This window comes from Eptesicus fuscus, chromosome 9, assembly GCF_027574615.1.
Source record: "Eptesicus fuscus isolate TK198812 chromosome 9, DD_ASM_mEF_20220401, whole genome shotgun sequence".
Lineage (NCBI taxonomy): Eukaryota > Metazoa > Chordata > Mammalia > Chiroptera > Vespertilionidae > Eptesicus > Eptesicus fuscus.
In genome coordinates this window covers 24,057,143-24,075,103 of record NC_072481.1, presented here as the reverse complement: position 1 = coordinate 24,075,103, position 17,961 = coordinate 24,057,143, and the positions used below count along the sequence as shown (strand labels likewise).

Sequence of the window (17,961 nt, the reverse complement as noted above, 5' to 3'; positions counted from 1 at the left end):
TTTTCACTTACTGATTTTAGAGAGAAGAAGGGAGAGAGAGATTTCTTGTTCCACTTCTTTATGTACTCATTGGTTGAATCTTGTATGTGCCCTGATTGGGGATCCAACCCGAAATATTGGCATATCTGGATGACACTCTAACCAACTGACCTACCTGGCCAGAGCAGCATTGTTTTTTATATTTATTATTGAATAATATTCCATTGTGGAATATACCACTGATTATTTATCCATTAATGTGTTATTAGTTGCTGTTTATAGGATTTTTTTTTTTTTTTTTTACTGTTACAAAGAGCATGCCTGTTTTAATGCAGTGGTAGGGTTGAGGGAATGGACTCTCAGAGATTCAGAAAGCTGAGCTGAAAATCTCACAGCTCTCTCCTCGGCATCCCTCTCCTCATGTTCCCGGAGGCCACAGACCACCCCAGGGAGGGAACCCGCATTTCTAGTTCTGTCCTGAGCTGTTCCCCTCCTCTGGGCCCCCCAGGGACAGTGCAACCTCATCACATGCTCACAGCCACTCCCACTGAGCACTGTATGCTGCACCCCCCCCCCCCCCCACCCCCCCCCCCCCCCCCCCCCGACTTCCCAACAGTTCCTTTTAGAGCTGAGACAAGCTTAGCGATGCTAGGCATTTATTCCTAGCTTTAAGATAGGAGTAATAGTAAGTAACGAGTTCAGGTTAATCATCATAATGATAAGTCAAGAATGCCACAGCGATAATGCCTCCCATGTATAAAGCACTTACCAGGCGGCGGGCCCCGTGCCAGCACCTTGCAGACACTTCCGTGCCTTTGCATCTGCTCCTTCCCCAGCCCAGGAGGGTTCCCCTTCCCCTCACCCCACTGCTGCCCGGCCAATTCCATTCATCTTGTTGATGATGTCACCTCCTCTGGGAGGCCGGCCCGGACTCCTTAGATGCTGAGTTGCTTCCTTGTCTGTGCTCCCCCCACCCTCCGTGTCCCTACGTGCTGGATTGTGATTGCCTGCTTGGGATCTCCTCTGGGGCCGGGACTGGGCTGGGACTCCACCCATGCTCCCAGGCTCCATGCTGCCCAGCACTGTGCCAGAGGGAGCAGCAGGATCGGGCGATGAGTCACGCAGCTTGTGCCCTCCCGGAGTGAGTGAAGTCTAGCTCTCTTCCGGCGCATAAAGGCTGCTCTTTCCTGAGAAGCCCACTCTCTTCTGCAGAACTTAGGGCTGCTCCGGGGAACCCTCTTCCACGGAACCCCTGCTTCACTTACAGCTGGATTTTGCAAACCTTGGCCCCAATGCCCAGGAGCCCTCTGGACCTCATGGTGCCCTGCCACACCCCCCTCTGCCTCTTGCATGCATGACGCAGTGGCTGGGCTTGCCAACTTCCTTCCTGGAACTTTCCTGCTTTCCTGACACCTGCCTGCACCTGGACAGCCTGGGTGAGGTCTGCAGAGCTCCAGGACCGGCCACCCCTGAGTAGGGTTGGGGAGGGGAGGCTGGAGAGGGAAAGGTCCCGGGAATGAATTACCTTGGCCTTTGGTAGCTCCACCGGGCAGCTCAGACTGGGGTGGATGCAGGAACTAGGTCACCTCTGTGGGAAGGGTAGGCAGGCTGCTCCCAACCCTTGGCAGAGTGACTGCAGAGGTTAAATTCAACCCGGCCTGGGAACGGGGAAAGGGCCGGCTCCTCTCAGGCTTTGAGGCTCCTGGTGTATTTATAGAAGACTTGTCACGGGCATGTGCCTTGACCGGGAATCTAACCGTGACCTCCTGGTTCATAGGGCGACGCTCAACCACTGAGCCACACCGGCCGGGCCTATTTCTAGTTTTGACGATGTGGCACCGTGGTGTGAGGTAACATGAGGGGAAACTGAAACTGAGAAGTATTTGGGAACAGTGTGTACTATCTGGCCGGCTGGCTCAGTTGGATAAAACATCGTTCTGCACACCAAAAGGTTGCGGGTTCGATTCCCAGTCAGGGCACATACCTAGGTTGTGGGTTCAATCCCCAGTCAGGACGCATTGGGTCGGGGGACAACCGATCTATGTTTCTTTCTCACTCTTCTCACTCTTCCTCTCTCTCTCAAATCAATGAAAACACCCTCGGGTGGGATGAAAAAAAAAAAAAATTAAGATGTCGCAATAGAGATACGAAAATCAAGGTCTGTGTTTTAAACTGGAGTTGAACAAATTGAGTCTTTTCATCACATATTCAACCGCAATGCAATATATTTAGACTATTGACAAGGTGATTGGTGGATTTGTTTTTAAATATGTTCCCTCCTTGGAGAAGTGGCTGGTTCTAGGGCAGGGGCAGGGGACAGGTGAGCCAGGAAGGACTGTGGTACCAGAGTTGGGAAGTGCTCAAAACACAAAAAGATGGGGGAACGTCTGAGGGACCCAGGAGCCAAAAGCTTCCAATGGCCAAAGCAACAACAGTGAGAGCAATAAAATAAAGAACAGAGGATGAGCATAAAGTACACGTCTGTGAGTCCATTCCGGTAGAAATAAGTGATTGACTAAAGAACAAACTGGGCCAGGAGAAGAGACAGATCTTCCGAACAGTCTCTGTGGATTCTCCCTCCCCCAGCTTCGTTAGCCCCTCGTCGCAGAGTAACTGTGCAGTGGAGAAAGCGGACAGATACCACCTTGAAATGGATGTCATGTGCCCCCAACATTATGTGGTAAAGAGGGCACCTCCCTTCCCTCGTATTCTTCCCCCAAACCCACAACCCCAGAGGAAACCATCAGACAAACCCCAGTTGAAGGACATTCTAGAAAATACTTGACCAGGACTCTCAAAACTGAAAGGGGCATGAAAAGCACGGAGAGACAGAAATCACAGGCCAGAGGATGGGAGACACGCCGACCGGAAGCAATCTGGTTTCCTGGGTTGGGTCCTGGATCAGAGAGAGCATTGATGGGAAAAGCTGGCTCCACTCACCTGCCATCTGGACTTTAGTTGACAGAGATGTACCAATGCTGTTTTTATTTCTAGTTTATCTACTTTTAATTGATTTTAGAGAGGAAGCGAGAGGACCTCCTGCACACCCTTTATCCGCAACCCGGGCTTGTGCCCTGACCAGGAATCTGACCGTGACCTCCTGGTTCATAGGTCGACGCTCAACCACTGGGCCACACCGGCCGGGCCTATTTCTAGTTTTGACGACGTGGCACCGTGGTGTGAGGTAACATGAGGGGAAACTGAAACTTAGAAGTATTTGGGAACAGTGTGTACTATCTCTGCAGCCTCGGTGTAAATCTACAGTTAATTCCAAAATTTAAAAGTTTATTTAAAAATGTAATTTCACGGGCCTCGCAGGGAGTATGTTTTGGTAATAGGGCCAGATGTCTTTGTTCATTTCTGTTGGTACATAGAAATGACTAAGTAGAATCATTTGGAGGTAGTGTCCAAAGTCTGAACTTGGGGACCTTTTGTCTGTGGGGCTCTGCCCCGCTGGCCCTCCTGCTCCCCTCCCCTGTTTCAATTCAGCTCCCCCTGCTCCCTCTTTTCTGGACCTTGAATGCTCACATGGTGCACTGTTAGGGTGGGAGAGCCCCACACCTGTGTTTTATTTGCCGGGGAGCCTGAAAGCGGGAGAGGAACTTGCCCCTGGCCACGTGGCCAGGTAATTTAGTCCAGGCTGAGAATGGGACCAGCAGGCTTTCTCCACCCAAGCCTTCCTGCCCTGCGTGCCACAGGCACGGGACCAGATGACACAGGTGCTCAGAGCGCTGGCGCCTGACTGTCCCACCTGAGAAAGGCGCTGCCCGACCAGAGGAATGGTAGCTCTCAGGTGGCTGTTGGGGAGCGTGGCTGCAGTGACGTTTTCCCTTTGGCTTCGCTGTGCACCCCCCTGTGGAGAGCGGCCACAGTGTGTGGACAGGTTCAAGCCTCGGACTAATGAGAGGGCACAGTCCTCTCGTGGCCACGTGCAAGGCCCAGCTCGGCGGGCAGAGCCCTCCCAGCACAATGACAGCCAACAGCTGTAGTTGTAAGCTTGAACCTATGGTCCGAACACGTGGCCCCACGCGCCTGAGTGATGGGGGCTTGATAGAGTTCAGGTGCATGTAGTTGAGTAGGATTGAAGCCCACGAGAATGTTGTAAACATCTTGACCACGCCCTTAACTTTGCCTCGTGGCATCTGGCTATAAAATAAAGACACGGCGTGTGGTCTGCGGCTTTGTCGCTAGCTGTCCATCAGAGAGGCTCTCCATCAGAGAGGACAGCGTCCCACCGAGACCCAGCTTTCATGCTCTTGTCTGTCTTTTCTCCATCCTTCACCGCCCCCACTCAGGTTCACCCTTGGACGTGCTGGCATGGCAATCTGCTCCCCGCGCCCCCCCCCCCCCACCACTATCCAGTGAATCCCACCTGGTTTGGAAGATCCAGGAAGAGGTGGGATCTGAAGGAAGGCAAAAGGGTGAGGCTGCCTGCTCCCTGTCCCCTGTCCCCTGCCCCCGCCCCGCCCCCCACTCCAGAGCCACTGCCAAGAAGGGCTCAGAGGGAATGCTGTGAAGCCCTGAGCGTGTGCAGAGGCGTTGGGTCCCAGCCTTGAGGCTGAACACTTCCTGATTTGTACTGGGGGACACAACGTCAGTGGTTTACTGGGAGCCGCCAGAGAGGCCCTGGCCTTCCCTAGGGCCAAGAGCCTGGGTTAGGGCTGGGGTGGCCCTGCTGCTCCACGTGCTGGGCTGGACATTCTTGCCCTCTGGCCTGGGAGGGGCCTGCCCTTGTCCGAGGGCCCCACTTCTGCCTCCTCACTGTGTTCCCATCTGAACTGTAGTGGTCTGGGCACCACCGTCCCCCCACCTGACTGGTTCCGTACAGACACATCCCTGGACAGGACTGGCACAGGTGCTTGGTGAGTCAAGGCACGGGTGAGCCTGCGTGGTTCCAAGGATGTTCTGCCGTGGACATCTCTGTCGCATCCCCTTTTCCAAGTCCAGCTCATGGAGGTCTCGTTGTACATGAAAAGGGCAGTCACAGGCCTAAGAACTCGGGAGCTCGAGATCTACCTCCAGTCTCCAGCTGGGCCATCTGTGAGGTCAGGTGGGCGTGGAGAGCTAAAAGCCGGACACGGCCCTAGCCGGTTTGGCTTAGTGGATGGAGTGTCGGCCTGCGGACTGCACGGTCCCGGGTTCAATTCCGGTCAAGGGCACATGCCCGGGTTGTGGGCTCAATCCCCAGTAGGGGCCGTGCAGGAGGCAGCCGATCGATGATTCTCTTTCGTCAATGATGTTTCTATCTCTCCCTCTTCCTTCCTCTCTGAAATCAACTTAAAAAATAAGCCAGACATGGATGAACTAGGCCAGGGTTAACCACAGTCAGGAGCTTGCTGCCTGCTGGGCTGAGTCAGCTCCTGCGGGCAGGGTGGCCACCCACAGATGGGGTTGTCATCGTGACCAGCTCACAAGATCCTGGAAGTCACTACTCGGCAGCTCACATGCTGGTCAGAAGTTCTGACAGGCTGTTGGAGCTATCGCTGGCGAATAAACATGCCGTAGGAAACTTGTTGTGTCTACAGCACCCTTTGCCTCATTCCGCCTTCGTAACAGTCCTGGGAATTTCCCAGCCTTGTGATCTGGTCAGAAATGACCCCATTCTAAGGGTGCCACCTAACTGGCTTAAGCAAATGAGAATATCGCATTTTCCCAGCTGTAGTAATTGGTTGGAAAAAGGCACATGACCCCCGTCAGGCTAATCTGAGTCTCAATTCTGGGTCCTTCCTTTCTTCTTTTTATTTTTTATAAGAACATTTATTAGTCTGTGTAAGATTACAGAGGCAGAAGAAGCAGTATGTAGAAGAAGTGAGCTTAGGAAGCAGTTATAGAGGCAGAGGAAGGGACCTAGGAGCTTGGGAGTGAGGAAGGTAAGGGTAACAGGCCTGAGGGTGGGGGAGGGAGAAGGGAAAGGGAAAGGGAAAGGGGAAGGGGAAGGGGAAGGCATGCTCCCAGGAGGAGGGTGGAGATTGTAGGGGAGGTCCCAGGGAGAGATCTTAATCGAATACTCAGCAGCTTTCCATGTGTGTCCTTTCAGGGTCTAGGTCTCCACGGAATGGTTGGTGCCCGGGCAGGAGTCATTATCCCGTGCAGCTGGTCCTGAGGGCAGCCATGGGGGTCGCTGGTCTGGTTTGATTGCTTTTCTGGGCCTAGAGCTGAAATACAGCTGAGGCCGAAATGTTATCCTTAGGGAGGAAAGGTCAGGGGGTCCAAACTGTATGACCAGGGGTATGCTAGGGGAGAAAAGGTCACCCTAGGGTGAGATCCCACCATATAATTGTCCTTTGCTAGTCACCCGGGGCTTTCCACCCTGGGGACCTTCTGTACCTGGGCACCGTCCTTGCTCTGCTCATGGCGGTCTAACTGCCGACCCAAGAAGGATGTGAGGAAATGAATTATTTGGCACATTAATGCTAAGGGTGTTCATTGATAACACGTTTTTTGGAGAATATTAGGGTCATAGCTATGAAAAATTTAAATGTGTATAGTTTTCAACCCAGAAATTGTACTTCTAGAAATGTATGTTTACAGAAATACTAATATAGACACATAGATATACCAAGAATATTCATGTAGCATAGCTTAACATTGCCAAAAAAATATTTTTAAGTAAAAACCATGTAAACATGCCCAGCCAGTGTGCTCAGTGGTTGAGCATTGACCTATGAATCAGGTGGTCATGGTTCGATTCCCAGTCGGGGCACATGCCTGGGTTTTGGACTCAGTTCCCATTAGGTAGCTGATTGATGATTCTCTCTCATCATTCTCTCTCCCTTCCTCTCTGAAATCAATAAAAATATATTTAAAAAATAAAACCAATGTAAGTAAACATCTATCAATGTGATATTTGACAATGGTTATGTAAATGACATGCTCATTTATTTACACAGAAATACAGAGCCACTGAAAGAATGTGATTCCTCCTTATAGACCCACTTGGAATTCTATTGTTAACTAAAAACAGTAAATGGTAGAGTGTATAATATCATCCCAGCTTTTTTTTCAAATGTGTTTTTTAAAAAAAAATTGATTTGAGAGAGAGAGGGAGGGAGAGGGAGAAGAGAGAGAGAGAGAGAGAGAGAGAGAGAGAGAGAGAGAAACATCGATGTAAGAGGAACACAGATTGGTTGCCTCCAACACGCACCTGACCAAACCTGTGAACAGGAATCGAACGAGTGAGAACAGGAATCGAACTAGCAACCTTCTGGTGCGTGGGATGATGCCCAACCAACCTAGGCACATGGGCCATGGCCCCACTTTCGTTTTAAGTCCCGGTTGGTGCGTGTATATATTTATAGAGCTATACGTTGGCATAGCATTTTTTAAAAGGCTAAAAAGCGTGAAAAGGTAGTGGGGATATGTGAAATTGTTGCTTTTATGCGGTTTTCTAAATTTTTCAAACATTCTATGTGAATACGTGTTAATCTTTTAATTGTACCTGAGAACAATAGAAAAGATTTTGCCTATATCAGTGGTCAGCAAACTCATTAGTCAACAGAGCCAAATATCAACAGTACAACGATTGAAATTTCTTTTGAGAGCCAAAATTTTTTAAACTTAACCTATATAGGTAGGTACATTGTTATTAATTTAATTAGGGTACTCCTAAGCTGGCCTTTGCTAAAAACTCAAGGGGCCAAAGAGCCGCATGTGGCTCGAGAGCCGAAGTTTGCCGACCACTGGCCTATATGATCAAACTAAACTGCAAGCCCATCTTATTAATACTGAACTATGGTACCAAGGAAACAAAGATGAGAGTATGTGAAGATTTTAAAACAAAAGTATCACTTTTTGTTTCCACTGAAAATTTTCAGTCAAATCAGGTAGAGATGTGTTCTAGGATAGTAGAAGAAGTTAGGAACGTTCCAGGACAAGCGGAATAGGGAAACTAAGACAGGTAAGCATTGGTTTGCAGCTACCTAGTAAATCCTATCTTCCCTAAACCAAGAACACTTAAAGAGTAAACACTTAAGATTCTCCTCCCCAACCAGAGGGTAAAGAGCTTAAGTCACCCTACTGAGGGAGACAGGTAGCCGAAATCCAATTAGTGCCATTTGCCAGCCACACCCAAGGACATAAATGAAGACTTCCCCTCGAGCAAAGCAGCCCAGCCAAGGCGCTCCTGTCGCTTCTTCTGTGCCCTTCCTGTTTCACCGTCCTGAGTGTGTTTTGCTGTGGTCAGTAACTTCTTGCTTGCTCTTCTACACTTGGTCTCTTGATCAAAATCCTGCTTTCAAGAAGACAAGAGCCGAGGTCTGGACTGTGGCCCCGGCGGGGACATGGCGGGCGTGCTGAGCGTTGGGCTGAAAACCTGGAGGCCCTTTCCCAGGCCATCGGCGCCATCCAGGCGTGCGCTCCCACGTGAGCAGGGTGTTCGACTGCCCGAAGGATGGCGTGCGCAGCAAGGCGACGCTGGAGGGCCTGGAGGCCTTCATCGCACACATCCAGGACAGCTGGCCCTTGGTCAACCGGGACCTCACGTAGCTGGAACGTCTGAGCAGTTTGCTAGGCAAGCCGTCTGAGAACCGTCCTCTCCAAAACAGCGGCCTGTTGAGCCTGGGTCCTGGGCAGGACAGACTCCTCTCTGCAGCCAGCTCCTTCAAGCGTACACATGGTCCAACACGTCGCAGTGCCACGCAGGTCTGGCATCTGGGCTTCTGCATCAGCAGTCATTGAAACGTGCTGCTACCCAGATGGGAGTGTCTGCGAGAGGCCGGCCGAAGGTGCAGCCCACCGCTCTCGTCCTGCCGCCTCAGTGTGTCGAGGACGTGATCAGCCGCGTTGATGGGATGTTTCCTGAAGTGTCCATCCAGTTCTCAAGACCCATTGGAACGTCAGCGATGCTTCTGCTGACCTCGGGCAAGGTGTTGAACGTGATTGTCGTCATGCGGAGCCTGTTCATGGACCGAACGATAGTAAAGGGGTACCACGAAAACGTCCACGCAGAAGACGGCAAGCTGGATACGGTCCAAAGCCAACTCCAGGTGTTCCAGAAGGTGGCAGACCGTGCCAAGCACGGCCCTGCTCCACTACCAGCTGCCCCAGATGCCGGACGTCGTGGTCCGGTCCTTCCTGACTGGCTGAGAAGTTACATAAAGCGGTTCCAGGCCCCGTGCCAGCGCTGCGTGAGGTGCCTGCAGCACGGCCTCCCCGCCACGTGCAGGGACTTCCGGACCCTCGAAGCCTTCCACGACACCTCCTGGGCCTTGTCTTTGAACCAACTGGGAAGCAAGCTCTCTGTTTCTTGCCAATCGCACATGAGAAAAGCAAGGAGTGCCCGGAGCTTCAGGAGGCCACCTTGTGACACAGCAGGGGAGGCAGTCAAGAGACTGCAGAACGTAGGGCCTTGGTAATAGCTGCTGGATCAAGCCTTGCCTGAAACTACTCCCAGTTCTAGACTTTCTGTCAGTTCATAAATTCTGTCACAACCAAAAATATCCTTTATAATGGGAACAATAATTACTTAATAATTATTAAGCATATCATAATTACCTAAATACAGCTTAGGGGATAAAATCTTGCAGAATATGAGGTCTGTGGGAATGGTTTGGAAAGAGTAAAAACAGACTCTTAGTGATGAAAGGTCAGCAAATTGTTGATCTAGTTCAAGTTTTACTGTTTGGCACATGGTAAAGCTAAGGCTCAAAAGGTCATGAGATTTACTTGAGGTTTTATAGCTGCTCAGTAGGGCTTAGTGACTCGGCCCATTAGCTCTCCGTGTTGAGTGATTCTAATAGGAATGCTTGAATGCCTATGCATTCCTTGTGAAATCACTGCATGTTTTCCTCTCTTATCTGTTTTTTCAAGAGGCAGAGAAAGAATGGCAATAATCCTCTCATTTTGCAAATAGGAAGGCAGAGTCCCGAGAGGCTTCAAGATTTGCCGAAAGTCCCACAGAAAGGCGATGGTAGAGCTGGTTCCCGAGGCCAGAAGTCCTGAATGTCACTTCGGGTTCAGCCCCCTCTAGCTCGCACCTTGTGCTAGCCACTTGTGCCTCCATTAGGGAAGGAGTAACAATTAGGACCATGATCTGACCGTGAGTGTTTAAAGAGGACTTGGAGTTGTAGGGGCCAAGAAAGTGATTGTGGTCCTTGGCTGATGGGTCCTTTCCCCCAACCTTGGGGAAACCAAGGTTAGGAAGCTCAGAGAACACTGAGGATGTTTCTGTTGCCAGAGCCTCCAAAAGAGAGGCCAACCTAAGAGAGATGGGGGCTGTATGCATTAGATTCTGGCTTCACAATCTATGTGACCTCAGCTCTGAAGCCTCCCCTCCCCTGTCCAAAGCCTTCTGTGGTTCCTCCATCTTCTCAGTAGCCACAGGGTTGATTTGTGCTGCTGTACAGGGGTGCACTGCATGATGGGGATTATGATCTGAATGGCACCCCCTGGAGTTGTGCAGTTGACAGCTTGCACAGCCAACCATACACAGTGAGCCCAGCTTGCATTTCTCAACATGTTTGGACACTCCGATTGTTTCCACAGCAATGAGTGACCTTACAGCCCTTTTTGTGAATACGAACATAATTTCATCATTTTTGTAAGATGAAGATTATCTTGAGAAAATTTCAGGTCTGACCCCAGAGATGGTATTAAAAGTTTACATTTAATAAGATTTACTACTTTTGAAGGCTACTTTTGACCCTTTCCTATTTCATAAATGGTGCCTACTGTTTAATAGAATTTAAGTAATTTTGTGAGGGAAATCAAGATTTATGGACAAATAAATGAAAAATATTTCATGAGGCTTGTTTTGGGAACTGAATGTATGCTGAAATTATCATTATAGATTGAAATTTAACTGCATGCTATGAATTAGAAAAGTAGATATACTTGCTTTCTATGCTTGGGAGTTTAGAATTTTTGCATCTTATGTTCCATTTTTTGTGATTTACCTAGTTATTTTGAAAACAAATTTTGTGCTTTGTTTCTAAACAATGAGGTAAGAGAGAAGATATCATCTCTTCAAATAACCCATTTCAAGTATGAATAGCTGTTATTTCCAAAAGATGAAAAGCTAAAATGACTATATTTTCTCTCTCTAGTGTAGGTTTTGAAGTACTAGAGACATCTTAATGTTCTACATAAGGTTTTTTTTTTTGAACAGGTGATACATTAACAATGTACTAGTAAAATATTCAAGAAGTACAGGTGTGTTTATAACAGAACCAACATCTTTTTTCCACGGTCCTTAAAATGATTCTGCTCTCCAGGAACAACGGCAGTTAGCCGCTTCTTATGTATCGTTCCCGATAGAATCCATGCTGTTGCAAGCAAATATTTGCACATATAGATTTTGCTTTGTTGCTCTTTATTTCTATACAAATGAGTCTCTCTACACAACCAACTGCATCTTGCTTTTCTCAATTCGTAATAAACCTTTGAGACAATTCCAGTCAATATGCGTTACATGGCCTCATTACTGAAAAAACATTCAGCTGAAAATTATTCCTTTGTAAGGATTACTTCGGCCAGTGGTCGGCAAACATGCGGCTCGCGAGCTGCGGTTTGCCGCTCTGTTGACTAATGAGTTTGCCGACCACTGCGTAAGGCATTGCCCTTACCCAGAAGTTTTGACTTCAGGTTAAAGACATTAGTACATTATTAAAACGTTTTTTAAGTGTTTTTCCCTAAGGCAGTGGTCGGCAAACTCATTAGTCAGCAGAGTGGCAAACTGCAGTTTGCCGACCACTGACTTAGGCCATTGTTGACTGATGGACATTTAGGTTGTTTCTGATCTTTAGCTATTACAAACAATAGTGCAGTGTAGACCCTGGACTACTCACCACTTTGCAATTGTGCAAACATAAAGTAGGGTAAACTCGTCTTGCTGGGTCAAAGGGTGTATTCGTTTGCTAGGACTACTGTCACATAGTACCAAAAACTGGGTGGTTAAGCAACAGAAATTTATTATTTCACAGTTCTGGAGGCCAGAAGTCCAAGATCAAGGTGTGGGCAGGGTTGGTGGCTTCTGAGAGCAGTGAGGGAGAATCTGTTCCACCCATGGTTTCTGGTGGTTTTGCTGGCAATGTTTGGTGTTCCTTGGCTTGTAGACACATCACCCCATCTCTGCCTTGATAGTCACATGGTGGTGTGTGTGTGTGTGTGTGTGTCCTCATTTCCCTCTTTATAAGGACACCAGTCATATTGGGTTAGGGGCCCACTCTACTCCAGTATGACCTCATCTTAACTAATTATACCTGCAATGATCCTATTTCTAAATAAGGTTAAATTCTGGGGTATTAAGGCTTAGGACTTCAACATATAAGTTGGAGGGGAGGCACAATTCAACCCATAACAAAGAGAGTATGAACATTTACTTTTAGAAAAATATTGCTAAGTTGCTCTTCATAGACGTTACCTACCAGCAATGCGGAAACAGCCTATGTCACCATATCCTTGCCAGCACATCAGACCTGTTGATCCTTGACATCCTAGCAGATGAAAAATGGTATCTCATTGTAGTCTGGCTGGTATTTCACTTTTCTCATATATTGCATTGCTTTTATGACCAATTGTTTACATCTTTTGCCTAGTTTTCTATTGAATTATTGGTCTTTTATCCTTATTGATGTGTAGGTCTTTAAAGATGAGAAATTAGCTCTGTGTGATATATTTCAAATATGTTCTTTTCCTTTAGTCAATTGTTTCTTGGCTTTGTATATAAATTTATTTTTCCTTTTTACCCAGGAAAAAATTTCAACTTTCTGTAGACAGATGATTCTCTTTATGGTGTGGAGGTTTTCTACGCTACTCATGAAGGCCTTCTGTACTCAAGATTCTGACACAAATTCTTCCATTGTTTTCTAGCATATTTATGGTTTCATTTTTTTTTTTTGTATCTATTGGAATTAATTTTGGCATAGGTGTAAGGGCCCAACTGAGTTTTCCTGGGGATGAGCCCCCAACCTGGGCATGTGCCCGGACTGGGAATTGAACCCTGACCTCATAAGTTGATGCTTAGCCACTGAGCCACACTGGCTGGGCCTCCTTGGGTAACTTGCTTGACCTCTCTGTGCCACATTTTTAGCCCCAAACTAATGTGACCTCATCACACTTTAGTTTAGTCCCAAACTAATGTGATCTCAGGCTCCATCTACAGAGATATAAGGTTGAAGATGAGGGAGGTGATAGCTGAGGGTTGTGTTCATTTCTCGTTGACATACTTTTTTTTTTTTTAATCCTCCCCAGATGACATGCTTTCTATTGATTTTATTAAAAGTTTTTTTAAAAGATTTTTTAAAGTTTTATTTAAAAATATTTTTTAAAGATATGTTTTTATTGATTTTGGGGAGGGGGAGAGAGAGAGAGGCATCGATGTGTAAGAGAAACATCGATTGGTTGCCTACTGCATGCACTCCAACTGGGTTCAAACCTGCAACCCGGGTATGTGCCCTGATGGGAATTGAACCTGCAACCTTTTTGGTGCATGGGAAGATGCTCCAACCAACTGAACCATTTGGCAGGGGGCTGGTTGCCATCCTTTTGAGGGGACAGGGAGAGACTAGAATCCAACTTGTGGAGGGCAAAGGATAGTGAGCACATGGGGTTACTGATCTTGGAGAAGAGAGACTCAGAGGGCAGAGGCAGGAGCAGTAGCACAGCCCTGCCTGGCTTCAAGGGCCGAACTGGGGTCCTGGGGATTACAAGAGGCTGAGCACCAAATCTGACCGCCAGAACCATCCCACAATGCAAAGGACTGCGGTCAGAGGCAGTGGACACCCCATCGCCAGTGGTGTCCAGGTAGACTGAGGAGAGGCCTCCTGCTTCAGGCTCTCAGTTTCAACAAAACATTCTAGACCCTGCTGACAGAAATTCTTGTTCGCTATTACATCCATATTATAGTCAACAGATACGTAATCCGTATTTCCCCTATTTGAAAGTATACTTTAAACATGAATATTTCTGAAATTGGGACTTTCTTACAATCAGTGTGCACATTTAATGCATCCTCCTTTCTGAAAAGTTGTTATTCAAGTGTTTTTGAATTAGCAAGGTGGAGTGTGTGATTCCGGGTTTTTTTGACAATCTGTGTTTCATCTTACACTTGTCCCATTAGAATATCTGTCTTGAATGAAATCTATCTAAACAAATAACCTACATTTTTTAAAAGCCAACATTCTCTTCTTAGTGAAGCCATACTCGATCTATTGGATCCATCAGCCGTGACATTCTGCCTTGTCCTGGCTGTCCTTGCTGCATCTGAAATGGAACAGAGACAGGCCATTCAACCGTTCTTAATACATTCCCAGCAGCAGGTTCTGGGCCTGGGGATTAAACATTCCACTTATCACGAGGTGTTGTTCCTTCAATGGACGAGAAGCTGCTTTCCCATAAAGAGAATTTGGAGAGAGCTCTTTGTTCTGCGGGAACAACACCTGGATTTGAATATGTCCATCCTCAAAAGGAGATTTTTCATAACGGACTGAACTCAAAACACTCAGACCACAAAGACCCGAGAGTTTTCTAAAGAAGATACTTCCCCGCGGCAGAGAGCCCTCAGGTCCCCGCCAGCGCGGGTGCGGGCGCCCTGGCATCCAACTTGCCCAGTGAAAGGATGATCATCATCGTCCGCCTCCCTGCCCCACTCCGGTATTTTGGGACCTGAATTCATTGAAAACATTTGTGGTTTCAGGAGGCTCTTTATTTTTTTATTATGAAGCTGCCAAGGAGATCTTGCCGTGAAAGACTGAGAGAAGAGAAAGGGGGAAGCTGGGCCAAGGCCGCTGGTGCGCTTGCTGCGGTTTGCAAAGGGTGGCACGGGAGCCGGGCCACCTGCGGACCGTGCTGGCGCCCACGGACCTGGGTTCGAACCCCTCTCTTCCACCCCGACCTTTGGGAAGTTGTGTCACCTCTGGCCCCGTGACGCCCTTTCCTGCAGCCCGGGGCGGGAAATAAGCCCCTTGAAGCCCTGACATCAGAGGTGACGCGCGTCTTCGCAGGCCGCGACTGGGCAGGAGCGATGCCACTCCCTTTCTCCTGTCGGGGCTGGCGCGGGTGTGTCGCCTCCGACCCGCAGCTCCCCAGCTGCCCTGCACCCCCGGGCTCCCGGGGCCCTCCAGGCCCTCCCTCGCTCCTTGGGGACTTGGCCGGGCCTCAGACCATCTGACCCGCGAACCGGTCTGTGGCGCCCCCTCCTGGTGACCGCAGGGAGCGGAGCTCGCGGGACTCCATAGGCACCTTTCTGAACAGAAGTGCTTTGCTAACACAGTATGGGGTGAGGGCATGTGCTGGGGGGTGGGAGCGGCTGGGGAGAGGTCAACCGGGGAAAAGGGAGACGTGTAATACTTTAAACAATAAAGAATTTAAATTAAAAAAAAAAAGTGCTTTGCTGGAGTCCAACCTCAACTCCTGGGGCCGTTTGAAGCATGAAAATTAGGTCCGATGGAGTTGGGGCGGGGCTGGGCTGGGCCATCTTGAGCCCAAATGGAAGAGACCCCCACCCCGCCCTCGCCAGAGGGGCCTATGCAGGGTTTCTATGCTAAAAAGAGGAGGGCGGGGCTGTGGTGCTGGAGGGTGCATGAGTGGAGCTCTCCCCTGAGTCTGGGAAGGGCAGAGGAACCCTCAAGAGAAGGATGGTAGGTTAAGGTTTCCAAGGAGAAAAGAAAGACAGGGAGGGGAGAGCCGCGGCCCGAGCGAGGGCTTTGCTGCGGCCCCAGCTCGCTGACCTGTGGGCTGCCTCCGCCCCCTCTTCTCCCTGTTGGAGCAGGTGAAGGGCCTCCGTGAGCCCTGTCTCCTAAGATCAGAGAAAGCAAGAGGGATTCGAGTTAAACACCAGGCAGAATTGTTTCTCAGTTAAGGTGGATGAGGGGCCTCAAGGAAAGCAGAGGGGGGCCTTCCCATCCAGATGAGCCCCCAGCTGAAGTGGGGTCTGGACACAGCCGGGAGACGGCCCCTGAAGCTCCCTGTTTTTCCGGAGGGGCCATGACTAGGGCGGCATCCTTGGGGGGCCCAGGATGGAAAGGCCTCTTGTGAGGTTCTCGGTGGCTCTGGCCTCTGGGGATGGGGTGAACCTGGGTGGGGGAGGATGGGCAGGGGAGAAACAGGGTCCAGAGTCATTGCCCCCTCATCCTGCCCCACTAGGCGGGGCCATCTTCCTTCACATCTCAGCTGGCCTCTGCGCTGTCCCCCCATGTGCTCCGATCCCTCACTTTATAAGGGTGCTCCCTGTCCGTCCTCCCCGCTGGGCTGTGTGTTGTGCTCCACCCTGATCTCTCCCCAGCACCAAGCACGCTGCAGGCACATCACCGGCGCTCGGTGAACATTTATGACTTCAGTTGACTTGGGGAGGTGCTCCCGGCCTTCCTTGGCTCTCGGAAGGGTTTGGCATGTGGGGGGAGGGGAGAAGGGGGGAGGCAGAGCAGGCTTGACTGATGGGTGATCTGGGCAGCCCCTCCTCTCTCTGCACTGCCCCCTCTCAGGCTGTGACCGCCCAGGCAGGGTCACCCTCTCCCTTCCTTTAGACACCTTCCTTACTCTCAGGCCCTGACACCCTCTCCCAGGCGGAACCCTCCTCACCCAGCTGGGCCTCTGATTTCTCACTGGGCCCACCCCCTGCTCTGACTCCCTGCTCTGGGCCTCAAAGCTTCCCCCATCCCCATGCAGATGTCGCCCTTGCTCGGCTGCACCTAATGGCTTTAGGAAGGGAGGAAGGAGGAGGGGAGCCGCAGAACAGTGTTTTTGAAAACAAACAGGATGGAAATTTTTATGCAAGAAAAATCTTGGGAGGAGTATGTAAAAATAGAGCTGCTCTGGTTGAAGAGGCAAAGAGCGGAGAGAAAGAGAGATAGATGGAAAGAGAGGAGAAAGAGGAGAGGAGAGAGGAGAGAGATTGAGAGAGTGAAGAGGAGATATATAGAGAGAAAAGGAGCGAGGAGAGAGAGATGGACAGAGAGAGGGAGGGATAGGGAGAAGAGGTAGGGAGAGAGAGAGCCCGGAGCCCCACCCATTTGGTCCCACTCTCAGAACTGTCACTAAGTCCTGGTGTACAAATTGGGAACCTGGAAAAGGATTTTGCTAGAATGGAAAGGGTGCTGGTTGGCAGCCCCTGGGATGGTCCTCTCTGAGCTTTTCTGAGAAGCAGCCCATGAGGCCACACACTCACCTTCTATCCTGGTAGCTGTCACAGCCAATGGGGGGGGGGGGGGAGCCTGGGCCCACCGTTGCTCCAGTCTGGAGGGAGGGTCTCTGAGGGGGCCCAGATTGCCCTAGGCAGGTGTGGGGCTCCTGTGGGAAGTAGGCCAAGGTCTTCAGGACACAGGCTATGAGTTCTAGGACCTCCATGTGCCAAGGAGCTGAGCAGGCGACTCCTTCCCTCTCTGTGCCTCTTTGCGCCTCTTTCTGTCCCCCTCGCTGGTCACCTCCAGGAACCGAAGTAGGAAATTCTGCTTTGGGGGCTGAAGCAGACGTCATTGACTTTCCAAGGATGCTCATCAGACTGTGAGCAACACTTTACAAAACACTTTCACATCCACTCACTGGTTTGATTTGATCTTCGCAACCCTGAGTAAGACAGTGCTAATTTCCTCCTGCAGAGAAGAGGAAGTTGAGGATCAGGAGTTGTGTAAATTTGCTCCGAGCCTCCAACCCCAGCACCCTTGGCTTTTCCCCAGGACTCTCCCCGCCCCGCCCGCTTTTTCTTGCTAAGTGAGGTAATGAGCTTCATTAGCTTGAGCCAAGGGTGAGGTTAGGGCTCAAGGTTAGCACCCAGTAGTCAGGCAGAAAACAGGTCAAGGATCAGGACCTTTCCCCAACTCCCGGGCGAGCTCTGCCCCGCACTGGGTGGGGGATTTGAAGGAGGGTGACCACATCATTAGTCATCAGATTCGGACACTGGGGAATGAAAGGGAACACCATTCATGATTGCCCCATGGCGACAACCAGGAAGTGGGAGGCGAGGTCACTCGATTGTGGAACCACCTGCCCACCCCTCCTCCGCCTCCACAGACCTGATGAAGAAATGGCCAGTCACTGGGCCCGCAGCTG

At 49.9% G+C, this 17,961-nt stretch overlaps 1 pseudogene; it reads left to right on the top strand.

The window, feature by feature from the left end:
• The first annotated feature begins 8,258 nt into the window (after positions 1-8,258).
• The window catches only part of LOC103294882 (mediator of RNA polymerase II transcription subunit 27-like), a 66,358-nt pseudogene continuing 56,655 nt past the window's right edge, over positions 8,259-17,961 (top strand).